The 12605-nt window shown below is 47.3% G+C and overlaps 1 protein-coding gene across 6 annotated transcripts in view; it reads right to left on the bottom strand.

Moving 5' to 3' along the window:
• The window catches only part of TSNARE1 (t-SNARE domain containing 1), a 490869-nt gene extending 482299 nt beyond the window's left edge, over positions 1 to 8570 (bottom strand). For 4 of the 6 annotated variants that reach the window (XM_030512202.1, XM_030512220.1, XM_030512241.1 and 1 more), the window contains exon 1: positions 8419 to 8518. The gene's annotated coding sequence lies outside the window, so the exon portion shown is untranslated. Of the gene's footprint in view, positions 1 to 8418 lie in introns of all 6 variants that reach the window. The other 2 variants (XM_030512211.2, XM_030512231.2) reach the window with 1 other exon arrangement.
• Between the last annotated feature and the right edge of the window lie 4035 nt (positions 8571 to 12605).

Genomic DNA, 12605 nt, shown 5'->3' with positions numbered 1-12605 from the left:
ATTTCTTCCTTATATCCAATCTGAACTTCCCCTGTTTCAGTTTGAACCCATCACCCCTTGTCCTATCACTCCAGCCCCTGATGAAGGTCCCTCTCCAGCATCCTTGTAGCCCTCTTCAGACACTGGAAACTGCTCTGAGGTCTCCATGCAGACTTATTTAATAATACATACTAATAAGTTTAATTTCTCATACTCTTTAATGGAGCATCCACTCCTGGCTACTACCTGCAGCAGAGTATTCGATGGGATTGGTATGAGGGTGTCTCCAGCAGCGACGGGCACTCAGGTAAGAGAGGGGCTGGGGATATATCAGGCAGATGACAGAAGACATCAAAACATGTGGGAAAGATAAATCACATCTCAAGCTATTTAACGGTATAGTGAAACTTGTATAAATCGGGTATTTAAGAAATAAGGAGGTTCCCATGAGAGTTGGAAAGGTAACAGTGTCACAAAGGATCATAAATCAACTGGTTTGTGGGGGGAAAAAAGTCAAACTCTGCATTAAGCTCTCACTTTACTCTGCAAAAAGTGAAAGATCAAGATCTGCAGCTCCCAAAGAAGGATGCAGCTACGTGGAAGATGGTAAAAAATGACATGGATGAATTTATACCTTCACTCTCAGCATCTACTCTCATACAGCCAAATGATTCCTAACTTTTCTTAGCTGGGAATAGAAAAAGCAGTTCCTTGGAGTGAACTTCGAGTTGTTGTAGCAATTACCATTCAAAACAATAAAGTTTTCTTTCTCATTAATAAAGATTCCATGGCAAATAGGAGGGACAAAGAGGGACTTTCAGTTACCAGCTGGATGTTGAATGGTGCCTGTGCACAACCAGCCTTGTAAGCAAATAGTCTTCATTATCAGCCCAAAAAGTCAAGCTCACATGTTGGAAAAGGGATGTTTTGACAGGAGAAATGGCAAAATTACACACACTCAAGGGATTGCTGTCTGCAGCTCCTGTTTCCAGGTGGATGAAGTGCAATAAATAGGAAATAAAGAAAATCTGTCATGTACAGTGTTATGTTAGACAAGGTGTTACCCAGCAAGCCAAGCACAGTTCCTGCAGCCTCATCAACCTTCCCATCACCAAACACATCACTGCAGTGTTCTTCTCTCCCCTCTCCAAAATTCATAGAACCATAGAATGGTTTGGGTTGGAAAGGACCTTAAGATCGTCCAGTTCCAACCCCCTGCCTTGGAGAAGGTCTCCTCACACTAGACCATGCCACCCAAGGCTCTGTCCAACCTGGCCTTCAACACTGACAGGGATGGAGCATTCACCACTCCTTTGGGCAACCTGTGCCAGTGCCTCAGCACCCTCACAGGAAAGAACTTCCTCCTTACATCTAACCTGAACTTCTCCTGTTTTAGTTTGAACCCATCACCCCTTGTCCTTTCACTCCAGTCCCTGATGAAGAGTCCTTCTCCAGCATTCTTGTAGCCCCCTTCAGACACTGGAAGCTGCTCTGAGGTCTCCACGCAGCTTCTCTTCTCCAGGCTCAACAGCCCCAACGTTCTCAGGCTGTCTCCATACAGGAGGTGCTCCAGCCCCTGATCATCCTCGTGGCCTCCTCTGGACTTGCTCCAAAATTAGGACAACTCGGGGCATAATGAACATCTCCAGGTTGGGATCATGGGATCCCATGATGCTGTAAAGCATTTGCTAGTAATTACTCTCAAACACAATTGCAATTATCAACAGTTAGTTGGAACCACTGCTCCCCTTCATAAAAAGCCCTTCTTTTAGCCACTAATATGTTTCCAAACCAAACTATACACATTAAAAGCTCCAATAACAGTTATCTAACCAAATTCTAGATTTGAGGAGGAAATTTTGACAAGAAGTGGTGTTTTTTGCATGAAAAACTCTGCTTTCGCACAGCACAGATTGGACTTTCCCTTAAGTCACCCCTGCCTGAACTCAAAGCCACCGTTGCACAGCTCACAAACCCAGCGAGACATCATCCAAGTCTTCCTCAAACAGCATGTGAGGATTTTTCTGCCCCAAAACACCCAAAATTGGGGCACATGAGCTGCAGAGTGAACACCACTGCATGAGGACTGTGGTCACAGTCATGAGATCACAGCATCACAGAAACAAATAGGCTGGAAAACACCTTTAAGACCATCAAGTCCAACCATTACCCCAACACTGCCAAGGCCACAACTAAACCATGTCACTGAGGGCCTCACCTACACGGTGTGTGAACACTTCCAGGGATGGTGATTCCATAATAAGGGAATTTCAAGGAGGGAAAGAAACACATTAAGACAAACAGCGCTCATGGATACATGTCTCCACCACAAAGCTCCTGAGCTATCTGCTGATATGAGATTCTTTTACAAAGCAGCCATTGATAGTAAGTTTGGGAGTTCCTTCATCCCATGTTTGAGTGTTTGGCATCTCACATAGCAAAGAAATGGGTTAATCCAAAAAATGTGGGTCACAACACCTCCAAATCTGCCCGGTTTTCGCATGCAGGAAAAGGAAGGAGGCACCTCCCTGCTCCATCACAAGAAGATTCATGATAAACTGGAAAAGAAAAACAGCAACAGACTTCAGCAATGAACGTGATCAACGTCCCTCATGGAAGAAGAATATATTTTCTTTTACAGAAATGAAGACTATGGCAACCCACAGCACAACAGTGTTGGAATAAAAACCTACAGCACTCCTTTACTCCATGCACCAGATGATGGAGGAGTCTTACAGAGGGGAAGAAAATACATGACCACGTTATTCAAGACTACAACTATAATAAATGTATGCAGCAGGGAGGACAAATCAAGTCCCAAATAACCTCAAAAAATCACATCTTTGCAATGGGTGGCTTTGCAGTGAGCTGACAGCGGAACAAGCACAAAACAAATGCTACACAATGAAGAGCATCAAACATTCTGCAGTCCTTTTCTGCTTTTATTTAGGGACGAGATGACAGAGATAGCAAAGAAATCGCAGTTTAACCCAACACAAGCATTTACTTGATAAAAAGGAAGCAAATTTACTGGAAGAAGTAAGGAAAGGTATTGCAGATGGGTTTAACTTCATTCAAGGAGAAGCTGGAAACTGGTTTGCAGCATCCCAGCGGATGAGTAGCCAACACATCCAAACTGCCCATGGGAGAGCTATTGCCCATAGCTTTGCATCCCAGCAGAAGAGCATTAAAAGCAACCCACTGATCCATCATTTCTTCTTCTTTTCGTATTCAGAATACATTTAAAGAAGGAACTGATCACCAGTGCAACCTTTGGTTTCTAATGGCGCTGCGAAAGACAAGGGATATGGGAAAAGAAAAGATCCATCCTATGCTATTTTTCCCCATCATCATCAGCAGCACTGAAAAGCAGAGACGTGCCCATGCAGTGCAACAAAGAGATGGCACCTGCCTACTGCATTTCCTGACTAGTGACACTACGAAGAAAAAGCAGAGTTTTAAATAGAAACCTCCCTGCAAGTGTTAACTGAGATTAATTTAACTCTTTTGCATTATTTTAATCGTATGTACCATCATTTGCAAGGCAAGCAGGGGATAAAAAGAACAGAGTAGGATTCTTATCTTGACCATATTCCTATGTATTATTAAAAGCCACAAATAACCTTTCTGACAGCAAAAGACACATCCTCCCAGCTCCTTTTGCAGGAGGGTGATAGCACAAATGTTATACGTAGCTTTCTGGGCACTCGACACAAAGCGATAGGCACGAGCCTCCCTTCATCCTTGCAATGCTTAACACCAGCGCTGGCAACACCAACACAAGTTTGTGGCCAGATTTTGTAGCTGCACGTGTCAAAAAGTATGCTGTACAAGACTAAAACGCGTTTTGAAGGGTTGGTGATGCTGCTGGAGGATGTTTTGCAATGTTTTCCCAGCAAGCACAGTATGTAGTCACACTCCAAAGCTTCATTTTGTGAGTTAAGCTCATGCTTAAATATCTAGATGGAATTTAGACCAAATGGATCATGACAAAGGCAAACACATCCATTCACAAAGACCATGTCCTGGGTGGAAGGCCCCGGTCCTACATACATCCATCCATCCATGGCTGGACAGTCATGCTCAACGAGTAGCAGGGGCTAAATATCTACATGGAGATGGGTAACAAGTGGTGTCTGTCCCTCAGAGGTCACTGTTGGGACCAATCCTCTTCAGCATCTTTGTCAATGACATGGACAGTGGGATTGAATGCACCCACAACAAGTTTGTGATGACATCAAGCTATGTGATGGCGTTAACATGCTGGAGGGAAGGGATAGGATCCAGAGGGACCTGGACAGACTGGAGAGATGGGACCATGTGAATCTCATGAAGTTCTACAAAGACAAGTGCAAGGTCCTGCACCTGGGTTGGGACAATCCCCAGTACGAACACAGGCTGGGCAGAGAATGGATTAAGAGCAGAGCTGAAGAGAAGGACTTGGGGGTGTTGGTTGATGGAAGCTCCCCATGACCCAGCTTCAGTGTGCACTTGAGCCCAGAACCTCCCCGTGTGCTGGGCTGCACCCCCAGAGCGTGAGCAGCAGGTCAGGGAGGGGATCCTGCCCCTCTGCTGCGCTCTGGGGAGCCCCCCCCTGCAGTCCTGATCCAGCTCTGGGGCAACAGCACAGGAGGGACATGGAGCTGCTGGAGCGAGCCCAGAGGAGGCCCCGGAGCTGCTGCGAGGGCTGAAGCAGCTCTGCTCTGGAGCCAGGCTGAGAGAGCTGGGCTGGGGCAGCCTGGAGAAGAGAAGGCTCCTCAAGGGGAGACCTTAGAGCAGCTCCAGTGCCTAAAGGGGCTCCAGGAAACCTGGAGAGGGGCTTTGGACAAGGGCCTGTAGGGACAGGCCAAGGGGAATGGCTTTAACCTGCCAGAGGGGACATTGAGATGAGCTCTGAGGCAGAAGCTCTTCCCTGTGAGGGTGCTGAGGCGCTGGCACAGGGTGCCCAGAGAAGCTGTGGCTGCCCCATCCCTGGCAGTGTTCAAGGCCAGGCTGGACACAGGGGCTTGGAGCAACCTGCTCTAGTGGAAGGTGTCCCTGCCCGTGGCAGGGGGTTGGAACTGGATGAGCTTTAGGGTCCCTTCCAACCAAAACCATCCCATGATTCTACCACCCCTCCATCCAGCAGATCTCATGGGGTCAGACGTGGATGCACAAGTCTGCCCAAACTAGATGAGGTGGTGGAAGGAGGATAACAAAGATAGGAGAAGTAAATCAGATTTCTTTTTTACAGTTCTTCGCATTTGCATCCAGCAGAATGTGTTTATGACACGGGCAGAGAATTGAAAGAATTATTTTTATCCTGATATTATTTACCCTTTCGCACTTTGCTATTTAAATATCCCTGAATTCCCAGAAGAACCAGCAATTCAAAATACCATTTGCTATACATTTCTAAGCAAGGGGAAGCACAGACTCATTCATTCTCAGCTTGCCTACTTTTCCCTTTTTAAATTAGATTTTAAGTGCTGTAATATCAATGTGCAAATTTATCAAGACATAGAAGTATTCTTTCTCCTCCACTCCCTGTAAAGAGCCTCCAGGCCCAGAGCAGGCATCTTGCTGGATGGGAGACTTGGTCATGGGAGCAAATGATGAGAGGTTTAAAATAATAATTCATATAAATGAAACAAAAATCAAGTTGTGAGACAAAGAAGGTGGTTTTTTTGCATAGGAGAGGACGGGAATTAAAGAATTTCATATCAAAATCTCTGTTCTACCCGTGTTTGTAGCCAAACTCAGCTAAATAACTTGCAGTCATTACACCAGAGGCAACCCTTAATGCCAGGGAAACCACAACAGCACAGCATTACACTGCAAATCTCCTCTAAACCAAGTAATGGCCAATACTCCTCTAGGAAAGAGACATGGAGACATCATATGCAGCAGCTCAGGCTTGTTTTAGGCACAATGGCAGGAGGAAATGAGGATGGAGAGCTGATCCGGGACACAGGACTGCAGCAGTGGCTGCACTGCTCCAATGTCCATCAAAGCCACATCAGTGGTGGTTTCGCTGATGAGGCTTTGGAGCACGCAACAGGGTTTATCTGTTGCTCACTGAGGGGTGGAAAGAGTGAATCAGCACATCATTAGCACCCTGGAAAAAGCCCCCAGACCAACCTGGAGATGATGAGATGGAAAAGGACACAGCTGGAGAACACAGCACAGCAGGAAGGCACCAAGGGGCCAGACAGCAGCTGGCCTGAGTCATTGGTGATTTAAAGATGTGAATCAGCTGCATCAACTCTATGGGTAATGGCTTTAAACTGGAAGAGGGGAGATTGAGATGAGCTCTGAGGCAGAAGTTCTTCCCTGTGAGGGTGCTGAGGCGCTGGCACAGGGTGCCCAGACAAGCTGTGGCTGCCCCATCCCTGGCAGTGTTCAAGGCCAGGTTGGACACAGGGGCTTGGAGCAACCTGCTCTAGTGGAAGGTGTCCCTGCCCGTGGCAGGGGGTTGGAACTAGATGAGCTTTAAGGTCCCTTCCAACCCAAACCATTCTGTGACTCCTGGACTAATGCGATACAGAGACCTACAAGGCAGGATCACAGAATGGTTTGGGTTGGAAAGGACCTTAAGATCATCCAGTTCCAAACCTCTGCAATGGGCAGGGACACCTCACACTAGACAATGTCACCCAAGGCTCTGTCCAATGTGGCCTTGAACACTGCCAGGGATGGAGCATTCACAACTTCCTTGGGCAGCCTGTTCCAATGGCATTGTGTATTCACAGCCACATTGCAAAGGGAAACACCAGCGTGGAAAAAGGGGTAAATGCTGGATAAAACATGAACCTTCTTACTACAGGGTGAAGAAAGAAAGAGACAACACAGCCTCATAGTTTACTCCAGCCTTCCCAGACCACACAAGCTCGTAAAACTTTAACATTTAGCAGGATGAAGCACAAAGAACAAAACTTCAGGCCATGGCCCCACACACACGTTATCCCTGGGTTAGCAAACAGACACTTGTTTGTGCAGTGCTCCCAGACCATCTTGAGCTGCAAATGTCACCGAATACTTCAAATGCAAACAAGCAGAGGTTGTGCAGCACGTACGTGGTGCGCTGGTGGAAGAATGAAAGTGTGCTTTTAGGTTTCCAAACCCTCTCTGCTTTTTGATGTGCACACAAAGGCACCAAAGGAGCTCAGAGGAAACACGAGATTTCCCTAGTAAAGTCCATTCCAGCATCAGATGCTGCAGGTTAATTGTAGCATGCAGCTAAGGAGAGCTTTTATCAAGGGCTTCAAGCCACAAACACTCTGAAGTACAAAGGCAACACGAAAAGTTTCTGCAGTCAGCCAAGGCAGAAAGTGGCGCTTTATACACTTAAAAGCAGTTTTATTTCCTCTCCTTGCACTTGCAAGTCCATCTCACTGACTCATTTATGGCTAAACCCTCCTGAATTAGCCTGGAAGGAAAAATACGACAAATAAATACAACTGTGAGGTTAAAACCGAGCCAAAACCTGTTATTTAACTACAACACAGGTCAGGGAGCAGTTCCCAATGTTGCCATCGCACCAGAGGTCAACACATCAATGTTTCCCTGTGTTAAGCAACCACAGGACAGGGTCACGGTGACTGCTGGTGACAAGTGGGTGCGGGGACATCCCATCTTCACCCAGTTATGAGCCGTGTGGGACACAAGTGTGGCACCCTCAGCACATCTGCCCCTCTTGCTCACACCCATAGGCAACACCAGCCCTGTCCCTCAATTGGTTGTACACACACAACCCTGTGTAAGGGCAGCCACAGGCTCTAGTGTGCACAAACACACCCCCGAGCAAGGCCAGCCCTGTTCACAGGTCACAAACACAGGCCTCTGTGTGCAAACCATGTCCCTAAAGCAACACATACACCTGAATGTAAGGCCACCATGTCCCACGTTACACACACACAGTGCAAGGCCCCCACGTTACACACACACGGTGCGAGGAACCCCCATGTCCCACGTTACACACACACAGTGCAAGGAACCCCAAGTCCCATGTTACACACACACAGTGCAAGGCCCCCACGTTACACACACACAGTGCAAGGAACCCCAAGTCCCATGTTACACACACACAGTGAAAGGAACCCCAAGTCTCATGTTACACACACACAGTGCAAGGCCCCCACGTTACACACAGTGCAAGGAACCCCAAGTCCCACGTTACACACACACAGTGCAAGGCCCCCATGTTACACACACTCAGTGCAAGGAACCCCCATGTCCCACGTTACACACACACGGTGCAAGGAACCCCCATGTCCCACGTTACACACACACACAGTGTAAGGACATGCCCCACGTTACACACACACAGCGCAAGGAACCCCCATGTCCACGTTACACACACACAGTGCAAGGAACCCCCATGTCCCCATATCGCCCCTCCCCCCCGGAGGTCACACGAGGTCACCCCCGAATTGGGGGGGGGGAGGCTCCGCCACTCACCCGCCACCGCCTCGAAGCTGCGCCGCGCCGCCGGCACCCAAACATCACGTGACCTCGGCGGGCCCCGCCCTGACCACGTGTCCTACCCCACCACCACCACCTTTGTAGTCCCCAAGCCGCAGGTACCGCTGCGTGGGGTGGCCGGTTCGGACTACAACTCCCAGCATGCACCGCGAAGCGACGCGTCACGGAAAGCGGCGCCACGCCCTCTTGGTCTCCCGGTGGCCAATCAGAAGAGGGGATGGGGTGAGGGGAAGCCCCGCCTATCGTCCCCTCAGTGCCACTGAGGAGGGCGGTGCGGGGAGGTCTGGATGTAGGGGGGCGGTTCCGTTCTCCCTCCGTCTGTTCCCGGTCTCTTCCCTTCTCTCCTTCTCCCTTCCCTTCTCTCCTTCTCTCTTCCCATCCCTTCCTACGGACTCGCCGGACGGTGTGAGGGTCGCCGGGTGCTGCCTTCCCCCCGAAACCGCGGGGGGTTTACCCTCCATGCGGCTCGCCCGCCGCCCTCCTCAGCTTCGTGTCCCTCAGCCGGCTCCACTAGCAGCTTCCCTTCTCTCCTCTGCCCTGCCATACCTCACTAGCCGTGGTGCTCCTAAGGGACTGTAGCGATAGGACAAAGGGTAATGGGTTTAAACTGAAACAAGGAAGTTCAGGTTAGATATAAGGAAGAAGTTGTTCCCTGTGAGGGTGCTGAGGCGCTGGCACAGGGTGCCCAGAGAAGCTGTGGCTGCCCCATCCCTGGCAGTGTTCAAGGCCAGGTTGGACACAGGGGCTTGGAGCAACCTGCTCTAGTGGAAGGTGTCCCTGCCTGTGGCTGGATGATCTTAAGGTCCTTTCCAGCCCAAACCAGTCTAATTCTGTGATTCCCCTCCTATATAGGATAATTAAAATCAATGCTCTGAACATCTCAGCTACCTACCCTGAGTGTGTTACCGTAAAAGTCAGTCAGAGAAACTCTGTAAGACTCAATGTGGAGCTTCAGAAAGCATCATTCTTCATTGCAGCGCTGGGCACACATGCGAATAGCTTCACAAAAGTGAGCGCACCCGATACTGGCCAACAGCGGCTGTATATTTAGCATACTCATGCATATTCATAGCTTTTATAGGAACTAATTATAATACTTGCATCCTAATTACACAGGCACTTTCTTGCTGGATGGGTCTTTGGTGGTGGTCGATAGTCTTCCTCACTGAATAGCCTCAGTGGTTGCGCACCCTTGCAAGGTCCTAGTGCTGAGTTAGCAGCTGGTATGTCCTTGCTTCTGTTCTGTTCCAGTCCTGCTCCATGCTGGGCACCACTCTGCTGTCTTGAAGGCTGGCATCCTTGGTCTTATTTACCATCTCCTTGTTGTTATCAGTCCCATGATGTTCCTTCCTCATCAGCTGAACATTCCTTTCTCTCTATGTGTTAGTAAATTAGAACAGTTTGGTTTACTCTACTATGTTAAAGGCATGCACACTATTGTTATTTTAAGATTTAAGGTTACAAATGGAGCCCCAGGGTCAGAGTGTGGGTGATTGATATGCTAAAGCTTTGATTTCACCAGCTGAGGACCACTGGATGAGCCAATTCTCTTTCAATCATTAATAAATCACTCTCTGTTAGTCCTTAGATCAGCATAACCTTTTTGAGGACAGTTTGGTACCCTCCTTGGTAGTCCCAGCACACCAGAACAGGAATAAATACATAAAAATCACCGACTCGTTGCTCCTGAAGCTACTAATACTGTTCAAAACAACTCAAATTGCAGACCGAGAGTGGAACTTCACCCAAAGAGTGCTTTGGGAAAGTCTGACGCACAAGGCGTTTGCTCCAACTCAAGCTGTACCTTGGAAGGGTTTACTTCTTCATTTGTGAAGTGACAGCAGCTTTATTCAGTGGTTGGCTTTGCAAAAGGAGTTATAAAGCAAGGATTTTCTTGATAGGGCCTTTAAACAACAATTCATTTTAACAAGGGCTCGACAAGCCAGCTGCCTTCTCAGAAATGTGGTTCTGCACCAGTAGCCCTGCTAAAAAAAGCTTTTAAAGGGCTGAGGGGCCACCTGAGCCTCCATAAACCTCAGGGTTTTACAGCACCAAACTGCTGTCAGAGCAGTTTCCTCGATCTTTTGCTGCATTGATAATCATTTATTTCTGTGGAGTCTAAAGAACATCCCTTAGGAAATGCATTGATGATGAAGTACAGCTGTCTGCTTGCCATCTGCAGCATCCTCTGACTACAGTTAGACATGCAACACACTGGGTGGGTTTTGGGGGGCTGTTACAGGGGCAAGGAAGAGCAGGTTAATCATGCGGGAAGAACAGATTATGGTTCAAAACCACGCTGCAAAAATAGTACTTTTCAGTACAAATCATGTTTTACTTTCAGTGTGAGCCTCATGAATATAAGTAAAAGATATAAACGTGTGCCAATAAAAGACAGACAAAATATTCCAAGAGACAGCAATCGTAAGAATTACCCAGTGAGATAAAACTCGTGTGATTGCTTTGGTTTGCAGTCTGCATCTTGCTGGTTCTGCGTTTTGTAGCTGAAGAAACACCACTTAATCAATAAGTGTGTTATTCATACAATAATAATAGCGTGTGTTCTCTTAGGATGCTTCGGAAGGATTTGGGCTTTTGCAGACCTTTATATTGTGTATGTCCAGGCTGGTCCTTGTTATTACCAGCTGCTTATTGATCTGTTACAGATTCCAAAGGAGCAAGGGTAGCTTCTTGGTGTGGAAATCAGGCCTTTTCCCTAAGCAGACAAGGAATCATCTGAGATGATGCTGTCTCTGAACTGAGGGAAAATATTAACAGCTTTATTCCATCCCATAGCAACAGCGTTCATAAAATCTGAAAAATATAGTGTCAGCTGTATAGGGACAAGAAGTCCTAATCATAGAATCATAGAATCAACCAGATTGGAAAAGACCTTTAAGATCATCAAGTCCAACCATTCCCCAGCACTGCCAAGGCCACCACTAACCCATGGCACTGAGGCCTCGGCTGCACGGGGTGTGAACACTTGCAGGGACAGTGACTCCAGCCCTGCCCTGGGCAGCCTGTTCCAATGCCTGAGCACCCTCTGGGGAAGGAATTGTTCCTCATCTCCATCTAAACCTCCCCCAGTGCAGCTTGAGGCCATTTCCTCTTGTCCCATCCCTTGTTACTTGGGAGCAGAGACCAATCCCTACCTCAGTACAACCTCCTGTCAGGTAGTTGTAGAGAGCTAAGCACCAGAGCTTTATTTAAACAGTTTAATCTTTGTGTTTGTGCTCTGTTTCTGGTTGGAGGTTGTCCATATGTCAGCTGCAGCCTGGTGTTTCCCAATGTGGAAGCAGGGATTTCATTCCAAGATTAGCAAAACTCACAGAGGTCGGATCTGCATCCCTGGAGGAGTTTGGTGAAGGTGGCTCAGGGGGAAGTCGTCAGCGTGATTCTGCTTTGGAAAACTGATTCCTCTACAGATGAAATGGGCTGCACCAGAGGATCTCTACCTGAATTGAAATGAACTCAGCAGTGACACTTCCACCTTTTTCCTGCCGAGGTGATTATCCCATTAGGCTGGCTGTGTCATTAGGGGATTTCTTCCAGTGTTTGGAAAGAGTTTCCTTGTGACTCCCTATTTGGTTTTGTGAATCATCTTAAATCCTAACCTTTTACGAGCTCTGCTATTAAAGTATTTACAGAAAGGTTACACTGTTGTCCTCTAGGTTAATGTTTCCTAAGCTGGTTTGATTGCCTGGAGAAGAGAAGCTGCTTGGAGACCTCAGAGCAGCTTCCAATATCTGAAGGGGATCTACAAGGATGCTGGGGAGGGGCTCTTCATCAGGGACTGTAGCGATAGGAGAAGGGGTGATGGGTTCAAACTGAAACAGGGGAAGTTCAGGTTGGATCTAGGAAGAAGTTCTTTACTGTGAGGGTGCTGAGGTGCTGGCACAGGGTGCCCAAAGAAGTGGTGAATGCTCCATCCCTGTCAGTGTTCAAGGCCAGGTTGGACAGAGCCTATACACACTATGTATATACACTATTTATATGCATACTATGTATAATATATACTATTCATGTATTGTATGCATATAATACTATATATAAAATATATACTATAATATATACTGATATATATAGTATATACTATTACTATTAATAGTATATACTATATAGTATATATAGTATATATAGTATATACTATTAATATATAG

Source organism: Strigops habroptila, chromosome 1 (assembly GCF_004027225.2).
Source record: "Strigops habroptila isolate Jane chromosome 1, bStrHab1.2.pri, whole genome shotgun sequence".
NCBI lineage: Eukaryota > Metazoa > Chordata > Aves > Psittaciformes > Psittacidae > Strigops > Strigops habroptila.
Note: the sequence above shows the minus strand (reverse complement) of the source record. Positions and strands in the feature narration are given on the sequence as shown.